Source organism: Rousettus aegyptiacus, unplaced genomic scaffold (assembly GCF_014176215.1).
Source record: "Rousettus aegyptiacus isolate mRouAeg1 unplaced genomic scaffold, mRouAeg1.p scaffold_m13_p_6, whole genome shotgun sequence".
NCBI lineage: Eukaryota > Metazoa > Chordata > Mammalia > Chiroptera > Pteropodidae > Rousettus > Rousettus aegyptiacus.
The window spans coordinates 64,656,896-64,674,193 of NW_023416309.1; the positions used below are offsets into that span (position 1 = coordinate 64,656,896).

Consider the following 17,298-nt stretch of genomic DNA (forward strand, 5'->3'; position numbering starts at 1 on the left):
ACCCCAAAAGAATGCTTCGTTCCTTTCATTCTTCTGGAAATGCCACACAAACACGACTGTGGATATCTGCTGAAACAGATGAGGGAAGTAAGGCCGACAAAGGAGTTCAAACCAGTTCTTATTTTTCTCTCTTCATAAAACAGTTCCCAGCAATGGGAACAAAGTTGTATCTGATTGCTCCTGGAACTGCAGCCACTCAGTAGAGGCTCCCTCACTTGGTCCTGTCCCCAGGCCAGAGGAAACAAACTTTAATCTCATTTCTTTGGTCATATAATTGTCAAAACCTAAAATAAATCCTGGTGCAACAGCAGTAACACAGTATTCCAGGGAGCAATGAGGCAAGTCATTCCTACCAACCAGCCCTTGGGATGGATAAAAATTAAAACACCAGTGACCCTGGTTGCAAAGGGCTGACCTCTCAGAGGTCTTGGTGATATGCTGTTGGTCAGGGGTAAAACAGGACTGGGCAGGGCTGAGCAGAGCTCAACAGAGCAGGGCTGCAAAGGGCTGGGTAGGGCTGAGCAGGGTAGAGTAAAGCTGGGCAGAGGGAGACACGATTCCCATTAAACATTCAGTGCAAGAGAGTATGTCATCCTGATGCTGTTGCCATGACATTTTCTCCACTTAGAATAGTTGCCTCCAGCCTGGTGTAGGATGAGGGCCAGGATGCCCTGAAGCCTCATCCCTGACAGTAGTGATAGTGCTCTCTCAGGCATGGTTTTCCTGCACTCCCTCCCCCCACCCGCTCCCAGTCTGAAATCCTAGGCAGTCCTGATGGGAGGAGTTTTACAACCCCATGGCTTGCTTTCTTGGCTGCTGCTTTTTACACTTTGATGTTAAATATAGTGACTTCAGAAGCAGCCAGCACCAGAAGGCAAAAGAGGGCTGATTTTAGCATTTTGCATTCAGTAACATCCTTTCATGAGAATGGAGAAAAAGTAGCCAAATTATCTACCTCTCCAGCCATCAAGGCTGTGGGCAGGAGCCCAGAGGTGCTGGCACAAAGGAATGGCATTCAGGGTTACTTTGTGCCAGATGTAGAGAAAAAAAGAAAAAAGGGTTTGGATGGGCAGGAAGCTCATCTGCTATCATGCGCCAATAATGTGAGGTGAACATTCTGGATTACTATATGCTAGTGAGGCCGGTTTGCATCTACCTGTCAGGTGGAAAGAAAAATCAACTCCGACGTTCTACACAAAACTATTATTGCCTATTGCTTCAGATTCCTAACATGCTTCAAGACAGTTAATTGCAGCTGCTTCTCTTCCACTGTGGAGACAAGAGAATGAATTCCAAATACATCCTACTTCATAGGATGTCCCTTCCTATGACAGCAGTCCCTACTACTCCTCCCTCATCCCTCTTAAAGGGAAGAAAACAGGGCCAGAAGAAGGTATACAAAATAAAATCTGACCAGCCTGCAGATCAGATAGGCAGCTTTCCCTGTAACTTTAAGGTGAAATTAAACCCATGGTCCCCATGACATTTACTCAAGGGCCTGAGGTGGGATGTGCCATGCATTATCCCTGGAGCTGAAGACAGTGAGATAGTTAAGACCCTGACTTAAGAGGTCAGTATAATTGGAGAGGCAGATAGGCAGTTGGTTATGATACAGTCTAGCCTGATCTAGAAGAGCGGACAACCATGGCTTTGATACCTGTGCCCTGGTGCCGAGTAGCTGGGAGGAAATTAATGGCAGCTCCCACACACACACTTTGACATGCCTCTGTAAGCAGAGCACACAGGACAAGAGAAGCCAGAATGAACCAGCCAGAGACTGTGTGAAGTTCTAGAGGAAGCTACTAAGCCTCTGCCCCTCACCCCCAGCTGGAGAGACTACTGTGGGAAGGCATGATATAGAGTAGTGGTTCTCAACCTTGACTGCAGGTTAGAATTACCAGAAAGCCTTTAAAAAATATCCTTCCCTGGACCTCACCCCATACCTTCCAATCAGAACCTCTGGGGCACAAAGCCCAGGTAATGACATGCTCTACAAGCTCCCCAGGTGGCTTAATGTGCAGCAGGGAATGAGAACCCTAACTCAGGGGAAGGAATGCCACCACAGTCATCCAAAAGACACAAATGAACTAACTACACAGCTACCAAGTGCTGGACACTGGGGACAGAGTAGAAGGCAAGACAGACCTAGTTCCAGCCCTCAAGGAACTCACGGCCAAGAGGAGGACAGGGGAATCAAGTGACCCTGGTTCTAGTTCTGGCTCTGCCACTGACAATCCCAAGCTCTTGAACTATTTATCCCTTTTTCTTCTTCAGCCATAGGTTTTCTGTCAAATGAGGTAACAGCCCAAACGATGTCTAATATCAACCTGTGCCCCCATACTCTTACTCCCCCACTATACTCTGATAGGATGTTGGGCTATGCAATCTTTCTTTGTGTATGTGTGTGATTCTGTGGTAAAATATACATAAAATTTACCATTTTAAGGTAAGGGTCCAACTTCATCCTTTTGCATGTGGATATCCAGCTTTCCCAGAACCATTTGTTGAAGACTATCCTTTCCTGCTTGAATGGTCTTTGCATCCTTTTAAAAATCAATTGACCATAAACAGGAGAGTTTGTTTCCAAGCTCTTTATTCCATTCCATTGGTTCATATGACCATCCTTATGCCAATACCACACTATTTTGATTACTGTAAGTTTTGAAATCAGGAAGTGTGAGTCCTCCAACTTTGTCCTTTTTCAACGTTGTTTTGGCTATTTGGAGTCACTTGAGATTCCACTGAATTTTAGAATGGCTTTTTCTATTTCTGCAAAAAAACATTGGTGGGACTTGGATTGGGATTGCATTGAATCTATAAATCACTGTGAGTAGTATTGTCATCTTAAAAATAATAAGCCTTCCAATCCTTAAATACGGGATGTCTTTCCATTTATTTATGTCTTCTTTAATTTCAGCAATGTGTTATAGCTTTCGGTATACAAGTCTTACCTCCTTGGTTAATTCCTAGGGAATTTATTCTTTTAGATGCTATTAGAATTGTTTTCTTAATTTCCTTTTTGGATTGTTCATTATTAGTTTATACAAACACAGCTGATTTTTGAGTGTTTATTTTGTATTTTGCAACTTTGCTGGATTTGTTAGTTCTAACAGGTTTTTCTTTTTTTTTCATAAAATGTTTAGGGTTTTCTACATATAAGGTCATGCCACCATCAAACAAAGATAATTTTACTTCTTTCTTTCCCATTTGGATGCCATTTCTTTCTTTTTCCTCCTTAATTGCTCTTGCTAGAACTTCCAATACCGTGTTGAATAGAAGTGATGAAAGTGAGTATCCTTGGGCTTACATGTATATTTTTACAAAACCTCATCATACACTGTGAAAGTAAACAAAGCTGAAGAAAAGATGTATCTGAGTCCTTATTCTACAGAAAAATAGGTTATCTGATGGAAGGTGAAAGCGGGAACCATATCAGGATCTGGAAGGCTCTGCAGGCCAAGGGTCCTGTGTCTCTACTTCTAGACCTGAGGAAATAACCTCAGACTTCTTTCTGGTTAGAAAGCCTTCACTCCAGCCTACCTGTCCATGCTTAGTTTCAATCCTATCTCTTCTCCAGAGCCTCCTTTGATACCATCCCCAAGTGATGCCTTCTGATAGGCATGGGCACCTGAAAGTATAGTCCATGCAAGGACTAAGCTTGTTCTGAGAGGTCCTTCCAATCTTTCTGGCTTAATGAGCCATGAGTATATTCCATATCTAAACCTGAAGCTGCCCGAAGGCAGGACATCTTCATTTCCTCAGGAGTGCCCAACCTTATGCTGACAAGAGCCCTTTAGAAATGAAATGATGAGTGTAAGCACTCTGAAGTCCCTGGGTAACAGGCATTGGGCAGTCTGGTGAGATCAGAAATGGGCTCACAGTTGTCTCTGCATTTTCCTTTTGGACTCAGAAGCAGGAGAAATGGGCATCACAGTTGAAAGTATGAGCAAGGGGGTTTGAACTCAGACTTTGTTTGGTCTTAGTTCTGCCAATTATTGTGTGACCCCAAACCAGTAACTTGACTTCTCTAACCCTTTCTGTCATCTGTAAAATGCACTACTAATAGCACTTTTCTTACACACAGTTGTGAGAGTAAATTCAATAACACACATAAAGCACTTGACAAAGCCTCTAACACAAAATAACATTGCTCCATAGGCCATAATCATCACTATTACTTTTATTATTACTACAGGTCTTCTGAACAGGGTTCTTCTGCCAGCATTCCCCTCAGCGCCCGCCTTAAGCATTCCTGTGTCACCACTGCCACCTACAGGTAAATAGCCACCCACAAGCTATGCCCAGCAGATTCAATGCCCTCGGATCTTGCAAATGTCTCCAGCTTTTCTGATTTCTGGGTTTCCGAGCCAGAGAGCTCCATGCCCGGAAGAAGCACAAGGGCTTCCATACTGGAAGGAAGCCCCCAAAGGGCTTGACCTACCTGCAAGATGAAGAAACAGCCACAGCACAATTTCCTGAGGAATATAAATGTCAAAAAGCCAGTGTCTCAGAGGCCATCTAGTAAGAAGATTCCCCATAAGTTACTCAAAACAGATGTCACATTTCCTGGACCTATGGAAATAAGGCATGTGTGGGGAGAAGGGAAGATAGTGTTGCTGCTCGCTCTCCACTGGCAGCTTCTTGACCTCTCCCCTTTTTAATTTTCTATTTTCTTTAAAGACCAACAAATTCACAAAATCACTACTAACTTATTCTCTGGTCTGGAGCACTCAGTTCCAAAGGGCAGTTCTGTGTGAGCCACAATTCCACACAGCCAAATTAGGACACCACATCCTCCCACTCCCCAAACAAAGAAGCCCTTCAGGCCAGCCAAACAACAGAGAAAATAGAAGCTTGTTAGCCACACAGGCCCGAGGCTGCTGATCCAAGTCCTTTTTTAACTGAAATTCCCTTGAGGGGAATCCACAAATTTAAAATGCATTCGGGGTGTGTTCTCTACAAGTAGAGCCACTTGTTTGATGTATTCCCATCTTTGTACTTAATGGAATATTTTATGTGTGGAGTAAATAAGTATGTGAGAGAGGAGTTGGGGAGAGACACAGATTTAGGGCTGGGATGACAATGGGCAACTGGAGGAGGGGCCCCTGCAGGAGCCAGGCCCAGGCCAACAGGATGGTGCCAGTGGGTTGTCCCAGCCCAGCGGTTGCTCTCTAACAGCCAGGCAGGTGGGCCAGTTGACTGGGAAGATAAAAGGTCCCCTGGGAGCTGGTGCTCAGGTTAGAGCTGCATTAAAGCAAAGTGGATATGCTGCCAATTTTCTTCTTTCCCCAGAGTGCCTCTTGGAGGCTGTTCACCTTGCTCATGTGCACTCTGAGAGAAGAGAGGTGTGCCTACAAATTTAACTGTGCACTGCCCTAGCACCAGCCCTTGTTCCAGCTGCTCCTGATTACAGAGACATACAGACTCAGAGGAGACTGGAATGCCAGTGCTCGGGGTGGGGGAACAGGCAAGGTCATCCAAAGGCTTCCAAGTTCAGTATAAAACTTTAATTGAGAGGCTGTCCCCTGCCAGGCACTGTGCTAGGGTGGGACTGAAAAATAAGCAAAACGGAGCCTCTACCCTTAAGGAAGTCCCAGGCAGGAGACCTGCAAACAAGCGGCTAGTACACAATGTTATAGTAGGAGCCTACGGTTAAAAAAAAAAAAAAAACCTCAAGGGCCAACACATGACAGAGGGATAGTTAATCATGCTGAAGAGAGGGAGGGGAAGGGTTTGTAAAAGCTAAGGAAAGGACCCGGTAAAATGGAAGAGCAGCAATTTGGATGAAGCGGAGAGGAGCCTCACAGGCAGTAGAAACTGGCTAAGCAGAGATCTGAAGGCCTGCCAGGGCTGAGATGGAAATGCTAGGATATGGTGAAGGGAAGCAGTGAGAGGAGGCCAGCTGGGGAGAGTCCTTTCATTTTCTGTAAGGAGTCGGGTTTTCTGCAGGAGCCAATGGAAGGGGCTTTCCAACAGGAGTGACGACAGTATTTATGTTTGAGACAGATCACTCTGGTAACAGCGTGGGGGCTGTACTGGAGTGCAGAGACTACAAGCAGGAAGCAGGGGCAGGTTATCAAAACTGCTCAGTGAAAAAGGGAGACAGGACAGCACTTGGTCAAGGGCATGGTTTTGAATTTGATGCACTAGGGGTCAGTCCAAGGTCATTTGACCCTGGGCAGATTTCTTAACCTCTGAATTTCAGTTTAGTCATCTATAAAATAGGCAAAATAGTCAGAGCTCCTTAACAGAATGGTTAAAAAGGTAAAATGAATTAGTGACATAAAGCACAAAACAGGGAATCTGGCACATGGTGAGTGTGCAATAAAAATGAATTACAATTCTTAACACATGCATATGCGAATTGGGCCTCCGGAAAGACTGAATTCACGTGGGGAAGGCAAAAGGAAAGATGACTGTCTCCACAGCTTTTACCACAGCCTTCAGACAGAGAATGCAGATGCCACCCTAAGTCCTTCCTAGAGTATGGGCAGACGGGACCATCACCAGGCTGTTTATCAGGCACCAAATCAGCCTACCAGACCAGCCGGGGATCACAGGCATCATATCACCATGAACCAGTCTAAAAAGGAAGGTCTCCTTTCTGCCTCAAAGAGCAATTATAAAATTCCAAGCCTGGAGAAAACATTCCAAAAATTCCCCAGGGCTCATACCTGCTGTGCTCAGCAAAGCCAGAGTGCTTTGACAACTCCTGCCAAGATCTGTCTTTCAGAACTAGGTAAAGAGAAACATTCTCCTTGCCACCATCATAGCCTTTGTAGTATTCAAAGGCATTTGTGGGGAGCAGTCAAAAGCAGCCCATCAGAGTAAAGCTCAAATATTAGCTGGTTTTCCCATCCAAAGGCCAAGTCTTAGAAAGAATGGCAAATAATAATAGAAAACACCAACGTTAAAACAACGAAGTTAAATTCTTACTCTTAATACTTAAAAAAATAATAATACCCACTGCTGGGAGGGTTACAGTGAAACCAGAACATTGCATTATTGAAGGTAGCATACATTTAAGAACACATTGAAAAAACAACTTAGGCAATAGATATCAAATATCATGCAATAAAAGGTTCTTATCCTTTAACTTAATAATTTCTTTGGAACTCAGCTTAAAAAATTCTTGCTAAGAAAAATATTACCCAACCTGGCAATTCCATTCACAGGTATACATACCTAAAAGACATGAAAACATATGTCCACACAAAAATTCTAATAGTGAAAAAGTTGAAACAATGAAATGTCCATCAACTGATGAATAGATAAACAAAATATGGTACATCCATACAATGGAATAGTATTTGGCAATAAAAAGGAATGAAATTCTGATACATGTGGCAACATGAATGAACTTTGAAAACATATGCGAAGTGAAACCAGCCAAACACAAAAGGACAAGTACTGTATGACTGTATTTATGCTAGGTATACAAAGCAGTCAGACTCATAGTGACAGAAAGTAGAAGGGTCTTGACAGGGGCTGAGGGAGGAGAGTTGGGAATTAGTGTTGAATGGGTAAGGAATTTCAGTTTGGGAGGATGAAAAAGTTCCAGAGGTAGATAGTGGTGATGGTTGTACAACTTTTGAATGTACTTAATGCCACTGAACTATACACTTAAAAATGGCTAAAATGGTAATTTTTGTTACGTACATTTTATCACAATATTTTAAATGGGAAAAAAAATACCACAGGTTTATGATTCTATTAATAGAAAATGTCCAAATTAGACAAATCTATGGATACAAAGTAGATTAGTGGTTGCCTAGAGTCAGGTGATTGCTAACGAGTATGGGGTGATAAAAATGTTCTAAAATTGACTGTAGTGATGGTTGCATAACTCTGTGAATATACTACACTTTAAATGGGTGAATTACATCTCAATAAAGCTGTTAAAAAAAGGGGGAAAACTACATACATGTTCAATATAGTATTATATATAGTATTATTTAAAATTCTTAAAACTTCTCAAATATGAAATAGAAAAGTGATGCCTAAGTAAATTATGGTATAGATAACAACTCAATGGAATATTATATAGCCATTATAAATTATCATTAAAACATATAGAAACATTTTGTAATGATGTAAAAACAAACAAGACACAAAATTGTCTTTTTTAAAAAAATAGATGCACATGGATAATGCCTGGAAGAGAAATATTAAAAAGTGAAAATAATCAATGTGTTAAAGTATTTGGTTTAGAAGCAAATCTTTAAAGGGTATATTATAAAAACCAGGAATAAAATATAAAACTCAAAATCAAAGCTATAATCCAGTTATTTAATTCTTTCATCAAAAATAGCTAGGCACAGGGCAAAGGCTGTCCTGAACCTTTTGTAAAGTAAAAAACCTTTTGACTATAAAGACTATTTTCCATAAGGATAAAAGCCTTCTAACCCCAATATTTTTAAAAAAGCATTTTTATCCTAACCAGGCCTTAGTATTAACTCCTTGTCCTGGTGTGGGTTACACCCATGATTTGATTTTTTGCCACCTGATACAATACCCAGCTAGTCAAAGAGGACTAAACTGAGAGCCAGTCCAGGCTGCCGCAGGGGGAGATGCAGATGTAATATACATATGTGATTTGCATTCCAAAGCCACAAACAACAGAGTTGTGAATCATCTGGGAATTTACTCCTATCCATCAACAGAAAGATTAGGAATATCAACAGTGAGAACAAACAGGGAGATTACATTTAAATGCAACCATATTTAAATAGGAAAAAGAGACCCAACACAAGCATGTATTCCTACTTGTACAATATTTGGAGCTAACAGACTTATCATACACAGGTTGTATAACTTATTAATGACAATGTGACTTTAAACAGTCGTTCTAGCTGGGTCACCTTGAACAATACCAAACAAAACTTGCCAAGGTAAACATGCAAATAAGATGATTAAACTCCAGTGGGAATGCGCATTTTCCTAGCATCTTGGTATTTTTACTGTAGAAAGATCATAGTTTCTATCCAGCGTCTTCAGCACTAAAGAAATAGCATCATGATACTTCATTCTTCAATGAAGTGGAATCAAAAGGGAGGAGTGTGATATTTTCCATACATCGCGCCAAGTCAAACAGTGTGTGGATATATTGGCACAGCCAGGTTTACCCAAGAAAATCTGAGCAATGGGTAGACAGTATCCACCACCTCCTGCAGCATAAACCACAGGGAGCAAGTAGCAGAGGCCACAGGTAGAGGCCTCCCTCTCTCCTTCCCTCTCTGAGGCCAGGACCTGTAGGCAGCATACCCTTCCCTGTAAAGAATTCCCAACCTAGGGATGATATGCTAATGAAACCATCCCTAGAGAACACAATGGTGTAAACAACCAACCTCCTGAGGATGGCCACAGAAAACACTGGAAATCTTAAACTTTAGTTAGATGACTAAATATTTTATCATATTAAGAATTACAGTTAATTTTTTAGATGTGATAATGAAGCTATGGTTATACTTTTTAAAGGATTCCTTATCCTTTAGAAATACACACTTGGATATTTATAGATGAAATTATATGATGTCTTGGGTTTATTAAAAAATAAACTAGGATAGAAGTGCACGGCACTGTAGATGAACTAAAGCTGCCATGAGTTTGGATAATTGTTGAAACTTGCTGATAAAAAATGAGAGTTCATCATAGCAATCTTTCTCCTTTTGATTATGTTTGATATTTTCCATAATAAGAAGAAAAAAAGCATTCAGTAGGAAAGGAGTAAAACCATTCATAACTTTGACCCAGTAGTATGCCCCTAAGGAATAAGTCAGGGGGAAGGGGAGAGCTGATTCTGCAAAGATGTGTATTTGGGAAAAACTCTGTTAATCCCTACAAATGAGAGGATAGCTAAGCAACCAGGGCTCATCGATAAGGTAAAAAACAAACAAACAAACAAAAAACGCTCTATGGCTTTAAAAAATGATAAATACTTTGGCCAAATCACTAGGTGGGAATTGGTATAGGAATGCTAAGTGAAAAACTGGCAGCATAAAACATTATGTGCATACCAATCACCACAAGGTAAAAAATGCATGCTCACATAATGAAAAGGGTCAAAAGAGAACACAGGAGACTACATTCTTCCTTTAACTCTCAGCTCCACTGCCTCCTCTCAGCGAGGCCTTGACCGCCCTTGCGTGCGCATGCATATACCAGCTGAATTAATTGTGCTCTTCTGGGACCCACAGCCCTTGATTGCCGATTCTCTTACAGCCCCTACTGCAGTGTAATAGCTCCTCATGAACCAGCCTTCCCTGACAGACAAGAATTCTACCAGCACGTAGTAGGTATTCAACAAAGCTTGTTAAACAGAATAGAATATAAATAGCTGTTGTCAATGTCTTAGGTTTTGTTTTGCTTTTTTTTCTGTAGAGCTATTCATACCCACTGCAGCAGTTCAGGAAAGACATTCCTCAGTGATTACCAGAGAACAATGCTTCCATTTCTGATTCACAAAGTGTTTTTGCAATCGTGGGCTTGGGAAGAGAGCAAGGCAAAATAAAATCAAACGACTCCCAGTCCAGATCCTCACTGGACCACAGAAAAATCTAATTTTGTTTTGGGAGCTTGTTTTTGCTATGGTTCTAATACCAAGTCTGGAGATATTCCCCAAGTACAGCTTGGAGAATGGGCCTTTACTCGGCCACTTGAAAGGGAAACACACTGCATGGCTGCTCTCAGTGGCTGGCGCAGTGGCGAAGGGCAAGAGCAAAGAGTGCAGCTGGGAAACATAAAAGCTGGACAGCTCCGGGCTGGGAAGACAAGAACTGCCCATCCACACTGGAAACTGTACTTGAATTTAAAGGGCTTCTGCAGGTGGCTGCACAGCCAACGCCACCACCCTCCAGTACTGATCTCCCATGCTGGATGTTTGGATGTCTGGATGTCTCTGTGTCCCTGCTGCTTAGAGCTGCTTTGAGCTGCAGGCTTTGAGGAAAGTGGTTTGATACGGATATTCAAGAATGTCAGGAAGAAAGCCAAAGAAGGTCATTTTTTAGAGCAATGGTTCTTAACTCTTTTGGGATAAAATGTTAAAGGAAGAATATATTCCTTTTGAGAATCCAGTAAGACCTTTCCAGAAAAGTGCACACACACACAATTCTGCACACACTTTCAAAAGGTTCTTCATGAACCCCTGACCTGTGTCAGATACCATTCTTACCCTAGAACATCTCAGGTGCTTTAGCTGCTGCTTTAATAAGAATACTTTAAAAGCTAAAAACACATGAATTTTCGCAGCAGCAATGCAGCTGCAATATGTGAGGTGCCAACAGAAAGTGATATGCAGTGGCTCAGGGGAGGACCCTGTGACTTCATGAAGACTACTAGCATAGAAACAGAGCCCATGTTTGAGCATGCGGAGGGAGGCAAGGGCACTCTACCTAAGACACCCTGCTCTGGGTCTTCAGAAGGGAGACTGCCAAGGTTGACATCCTCAAGACCATCAGACCATGAGGCAGCTTCTTCCTGTTGGTCTGGGATGCTGACACTCTACTTGTCATGCAGAGTCATTTTATTGAGGGTTGCATTAAATAATCCAGAAAGGGGAATATAGAGAATTGCCAACTTAGAATCTTTAGTCCATTTTCCTGGTAAGAGCCAAAAAAAGTGGTCTAAGTGGTTCTAGAAAATGACCAAATCAGAGACTACTATGAAGATGAAAGAAAAGGTAGTCTGCATGTGAAGGACATGATTTCAAACTTGGTAGGAGCAAGGAGGGCTTCAGAGAGCCCCCATGGCAGACACACACCTGGCAGGCCCCTCCACGACTCCAGGGATTCCTAGAGTAATTCCATACCTTGTTCAAGAGGTAAAATGCCCTTCCCAGTGGTCTCTTGCAAGCAGTTCATCAATATGCCAAAAAAAGCTTTGATCATATCACTGCCCTGTTCCAGCCCCTTATTGGTAGTACAAGAATCAGTCAAAGTTTCTTCTTATAAAGCATGAAAATATATTTAAAAGATATCCTACCTACTTCCAAAAAGAATTTATAGAAGTTTTTAATAATTATTTGTACCCAAGGCAAATAAAATAAAGTAAAAGGAAGACTAGAAAATACACGGAATAAAAGGAGAAATTTTTTTTTACTGAGAACCAGGGCGATAAGACAGTTAGTACAATTAGACATTAAATCAAGCCTGGGCTTCGCAGTAGCCTTGGCAAAGAGGAAAAGACAATGAGTTCCACAGTCCTCACTTTCTGATTAAAAGCAGACTAAAAGACATTGCACTAGGAGGGGGAGAAATTTTTTTTCCTGAGGCTAAGTTTTAAGATGAATTTATTGCAGTCATTTTTATATTAAGGAATAATGAACAGCACAATAGATAACATTTTCAAACAGTTTTACATAAAATGCAAAATGTTCTTCCTATAACTTCGCCCGACATTGAGTACCCTTCACAATTTGTCTCAGTTACTTTCCCAGCTTCATTTCCTTCTTCCTGCCCTTCTCCATCCTCTCAAGGAAATATGCATTTCAATCTAACCAGAGTCCTCCTTATTCTCAGAGCATACCCCAGCCTTCTCATTCTTATCTTTAGTTACCCTAAACTCTTTAAATATACTGCCTCTTCTACAAAGATTTCTTCAATTCTCCCATTCAAAAGAGGTGTCCTTCTATATTTTCCAAGTCCCTGCCACCACACAGGGGCAGAGCACCATGAAGGCAAAATCACACAGAGGTTCAGGATATTTGGAGCCAGACTGACCTGAACTCAAACTTGATTCTGCTGTTTACTGGCTGTGTGACCCTGAGCAAGTAATGAAATCTTTCAGACCCTCAGTTTCTACATATACATAACAGTAATAATAATACCTATACCTTGCAAAGCTTTTGTAAGAATTAAGTAAACATCTTTAAAGGCCTGGCACAGGACCAGGCACATAACAACCCTCGGGAGAAATAGGAGTGGCAATATCGGCTATTGCAGAGACTTGGATATCTGTCTTCTCTCCCCTACCAGAAAAGGAGATCCTTCAAGGCAATTTAGTAAAGCATCTCTCAGAATGCTTTATACACAGGAGGACCGCAATAACAGAGTGAAGTCTAAAAGTCTGACTATGTGGAATTACGTAAGAGATCCTGACATGCAGTGGCTTCATGCCAGACCCCAGTCTGGCACACAGAACTTCTAACTCCCAGGCCACACTTTATCCATACAATCCTGCCAGCCCCTTGAGGGTCAAGTACACTGACCTCCTATTTCACACAGTAAAGATCCCCTTCCCCACAGAAAGTTAATCTTATTCTACAGGTCTCCAAATACCCACGCGAATCACATTATTATAACCTAAGGTGGCCACCTTACCCAAAGATCCTATTCTAGGCAAGGTGGTGTGTATTTAATTGTTATGAATGTATAGCACTGACCAATGCCTTTGTGAACTACAGATAAAATCTATCAGCCCTTGATGGCTAATTTGGTATAACATGAATACTGCAGAGTTCTAATAACTCACAGGAGACTACTTTAGCACTTAAGAGCTATATGTCTTCCATAGTCATAAAACAACCATAATCACCTTTCATGGGTGAGATGTTCTAGTAATTCTTAAGTGACTTAACCCTAGAAAGTCTATGGAAAATAACTAATTTCAAAGAACTTTTGTTTCACAGCCTTTAATTGTTCCCTTCTCCGTATCAGGTTCCCGTAACCCTGAGGGCATACAGGCCAGAGGCAGCCCCAGGAGTAGGAGGTGGGGGCAAAAGAGGAGCAGGTCTGCGGGTCCAAGTGTCCCCTGGTGCTGTACTCACTGAGAGTGAGAGGAGGAGACAGCAAGGACAGGCCCAGTTCCTTCTCTTGTCTCCTAGGAGCAACAGCATCCAAAGAGGAACAAGCAGAAAAAAAATCTCCACATGGAAAATGACAACTAGAAAAATGAAAAAAAGGATGAAAAGAAGAAAGATGCTAATAAAGGAGAGCCCTTGGCCCTCCCTTTGGATCTGGTGAATACTGTGCTTAGAGAAAATCGTAGGCGGTTCTGTATTAGGCAGCCCATCCTGCAGTATAGATGGGATATGATTCAGAGGCTTGGAGAGCCACAAGCAAGGATGGGAGAAAAGAATATGGAAAGGCTTGGGGAGGAGAAGAAACAACTCATGTGAGAGCTGAGGGAAAAGTAGTTGAGTCATAGTCTGCAGGCAGTTAGCACTGACCCCCTCACTAGGACTATCATGATGAGTTTTGCCATATGCCTTGAATGCTGATGTTTTCCCTGAAATTAATAGGAAGACACACCTGCTTCCTAGACTTCCATGTTTGTGATGTATCTTCATTGCAAACTTGTTCCCCATGGGTCTCCTATTACCAGCTTCTAATAAAATGCTGTGTTTTGACTGAATATGTAAGTTTCTGTCAGCAGGAGAGTTTTACCTATTGCATGGAAAGATGCTCATTGCATACTGTGAAGTTAATAAAGTGATTTTAAAAAGTCAAAAAAAAACCACAACTTTTGTTTCAAAGGCAGAAGACAAGTCCAGGAACTTATGAACCTGCTTTTTAACAAACATGCCAGAAAACATATATCTCTTCATTTCTTGGGGTACATGCATTGCAGCGATGCTGTCCTTGGACAGTAATGTGAACCTGTGCCAAAACAGTTTTGAATCTTGGATTTTGGAGTTCCCTTCAGAAGTAGCATGGCTGTGTTGTGGGAGGAAAAGCCAGAGCCTCCCTGGGGTGGGAGGGTGCAGGGTGCACTTTGGAACTAGACAGTATTGGATGCAAATATCACTTAGAGATGTTGAGTAAAGTTGTTTAACCTACTTGGGACTCATGTTCTCATATATAAAATAGGTATAATAACATTAATGCACATGGAAATGATTCTCACATTTTATTGTGCATTAGAATCATCTGGAGAGTTTGTTTAAAACACAGATATGTGAGTCCCATCCCCAAAGATTCTGTTTCAGTGAGTCTGATATGAGGCCCAGAAATCTGTGTGGATTTAAATTATTTTTCATTTTTAATTACACAATATGTAAATACATTTCCCCCTTGTAAAATATTAAAACATTGCCTTATCAGTTATGATTGCATTCAGCTGCAAGCAATTAAAAAACCTAACAGTCACTTCAACAGATGGGTTATTTTTCTCATGGAACAAGAAGAATGCTAAAGGCAGGCAGTGCAGAGTTGAAACAGCCGCTCGAGGACTACATGAAGGATCCCGGATCTCGTTGTCTTGCTCTGTCATTATTGGCCTGTGGCTTCTACCCCTATAAGTGTAAGGCTGCTGCTGCTTTAGCAGGCAGAGTCCATGAAACAGGCAGAAGACGGCAAGAGGACCAAAGGGTTTTGCCATTTTATTTATGAAAAGGTGTTCTCCCTAGTGGCTTATGCCTCCATCTCATAGGCCAGAACTGTGTCCTACGGTCACTCCTAGCTGCAAGGGAGATTGTGTAAGAGAATTTTTTAGCTGGGCACATAGCCACCACAAACAAAATCAAGGAGAAATGAGGCACAGATATTGGGTAGGAAATGAGCGGTGTCTACTACAATTACAGATAAGTTCATGTCCCCCTCAGACCTTCTCTCCCCTGTACCCTTATTAATCTGGGCCTCATGGGCATTTTGATCAAGCTTCTCAGCAGATTCTGATGTTCTCCTCAGTCCCTAAGGTTTGAGGACCACTGCCACACTTACAAAGCTTATGCAGCAGTTACATCTGTCTTTCAAGTGTTCAGCCTAGTGCAGCCATTATAGTTGTCCAATCAAACACAAGTTGCCCAGAAAAACTTAACCTTATTTGCTATAACCACATCTCAAATTTGGTCTCGCCCAGCACATGACTGTAGGGTGTGAAAAATTATTGGCTTGTTTTAAAAATCAAAGCTACATTTCAAAAGATGATGATCTGCTACCTATGACAATATTTAAAGAATGTGATTTGGGACCCAAAACCTGAAGCTATAAGACCCTAATTGAGATGACAGCATTATCCCACAAGGTGACATACTGCCTAGAATGGCTTGCTTGCACTCTGAAGACATTTGGCTACTGGCTAAGGTAAAAAAATGTTTTGGTGGGCAAGTGTTCATCACACTGAAGTGGGGGGAAAAGTCAAGATAAAAATAGCACATATTTTTATATTAAAAAGTATATACCTATGCAAAAAAGAAAAGCCTGGAAAGCTAATTCCAATACAATAGCAGTGGTAAATAGCTTAGAGGTGAGAGTAATTATGTCTTATTTAATTTTGGTTTTGTTGAAAAAGGAGGGTAACTTTCCAAAAATTTGTACAAAATATATAGAACCAGTTTATAATTAAAAAAAAAAAAAGTGTCGACCTATACATTTGTCATCAGGAATCATATAATAATTTTTGGAAGGCTTCTGGTAGCCCAGCTTATCCAACCTTATGTCATATCTTATCTGATCTTTGTGTAAAATTAAATGGCAACTAAGGAGGACTTCAGCTAAAGCAAAGGCATAACCATGTATGTAGGGCACCATGACAAGGCTGCCAGCTACGAAAGCAGCATTTTAAAAATCTGAAGCCATCTAGATTTAGCAGAGGAAAACACTCTCAAGTGAAAAGCAGGCTCAAGGTCCCTGTGATTTTCTAATTGAGAAGCTGCAAAGAGAAATGTGGATTCATTACTCAGCCACCATACTATACTCAGCTACCCTGCACAGAGCAATTAGGCTGAAACTCAGGGTACCATGTGCACTGCATACAAAGCCACCCTATGAGAGGAACCAAAATGCATAAGACTCTGCAGCATGGCAAGCAGCCAACTATCAAGAAAACTTTTTCCAACCAGAGTACATTTTTGGCAAACCCCTGCCTGCACTTAACTCAGGAAGCCTATGTGGCTATCAAATAAGCAAGTTAATACATATATTCATAGGCAAGATCTACAAGTCGGATGCTGTTAACTTTGGGGAAGCAGCTGAACTGTGAGTCAGGTCTGGGGAGGTAACTTCACACCGAAGACTGTATTCTCTACTCATCTTTTTCACTCTAGCAAATGCTTATGGACTACTTTCAATAACCAGCTTTGGCTGAGCTTCTTTTAAAACAAAGCTGCCCCAGGTCAAGATGCCAGAGTAGGTAAATGCTATGCTCACTTCCCATGACCACATCAAAATTACAACTAAATTATGGAATAACTACCCTTGTAAACCACCTGAAGACTAGATGAATAGAACACCTATAACTAAGGATATAAAAAAAAGCCACATTGAGACTGGTAAGAGGGGGAAAGATGCAAAAACAGTCTCACACTCATGTGTGGTAGTTAAGAATCAAGAAGGTTATTATCACTGCAGAGGTTCCAGCACC

At 41.5% G+C, this 17,298-nt stretch overlaps 1 protein-coding gene and 1 pseudogene across 9 annotated transcripts in view; one reads left to right on the forward strand and one right to left on the reverse strand.

The window, feature by feature from the left end:
• The window catches only part of TOM1L2 (target of myb1 like 2 membrane trafficking protein), a 119,358-nt gene that overhangs the window by 63,000 nt on the left and 39,060 nt on the right, over nt 1–17,298 (reverse strand). The gene's annotated exons all lie outside the window — the stretch shown is intronic.
• On the forward strand, nt 5,083–14,208 carry LOC107511048 (annotated as a pseudogene).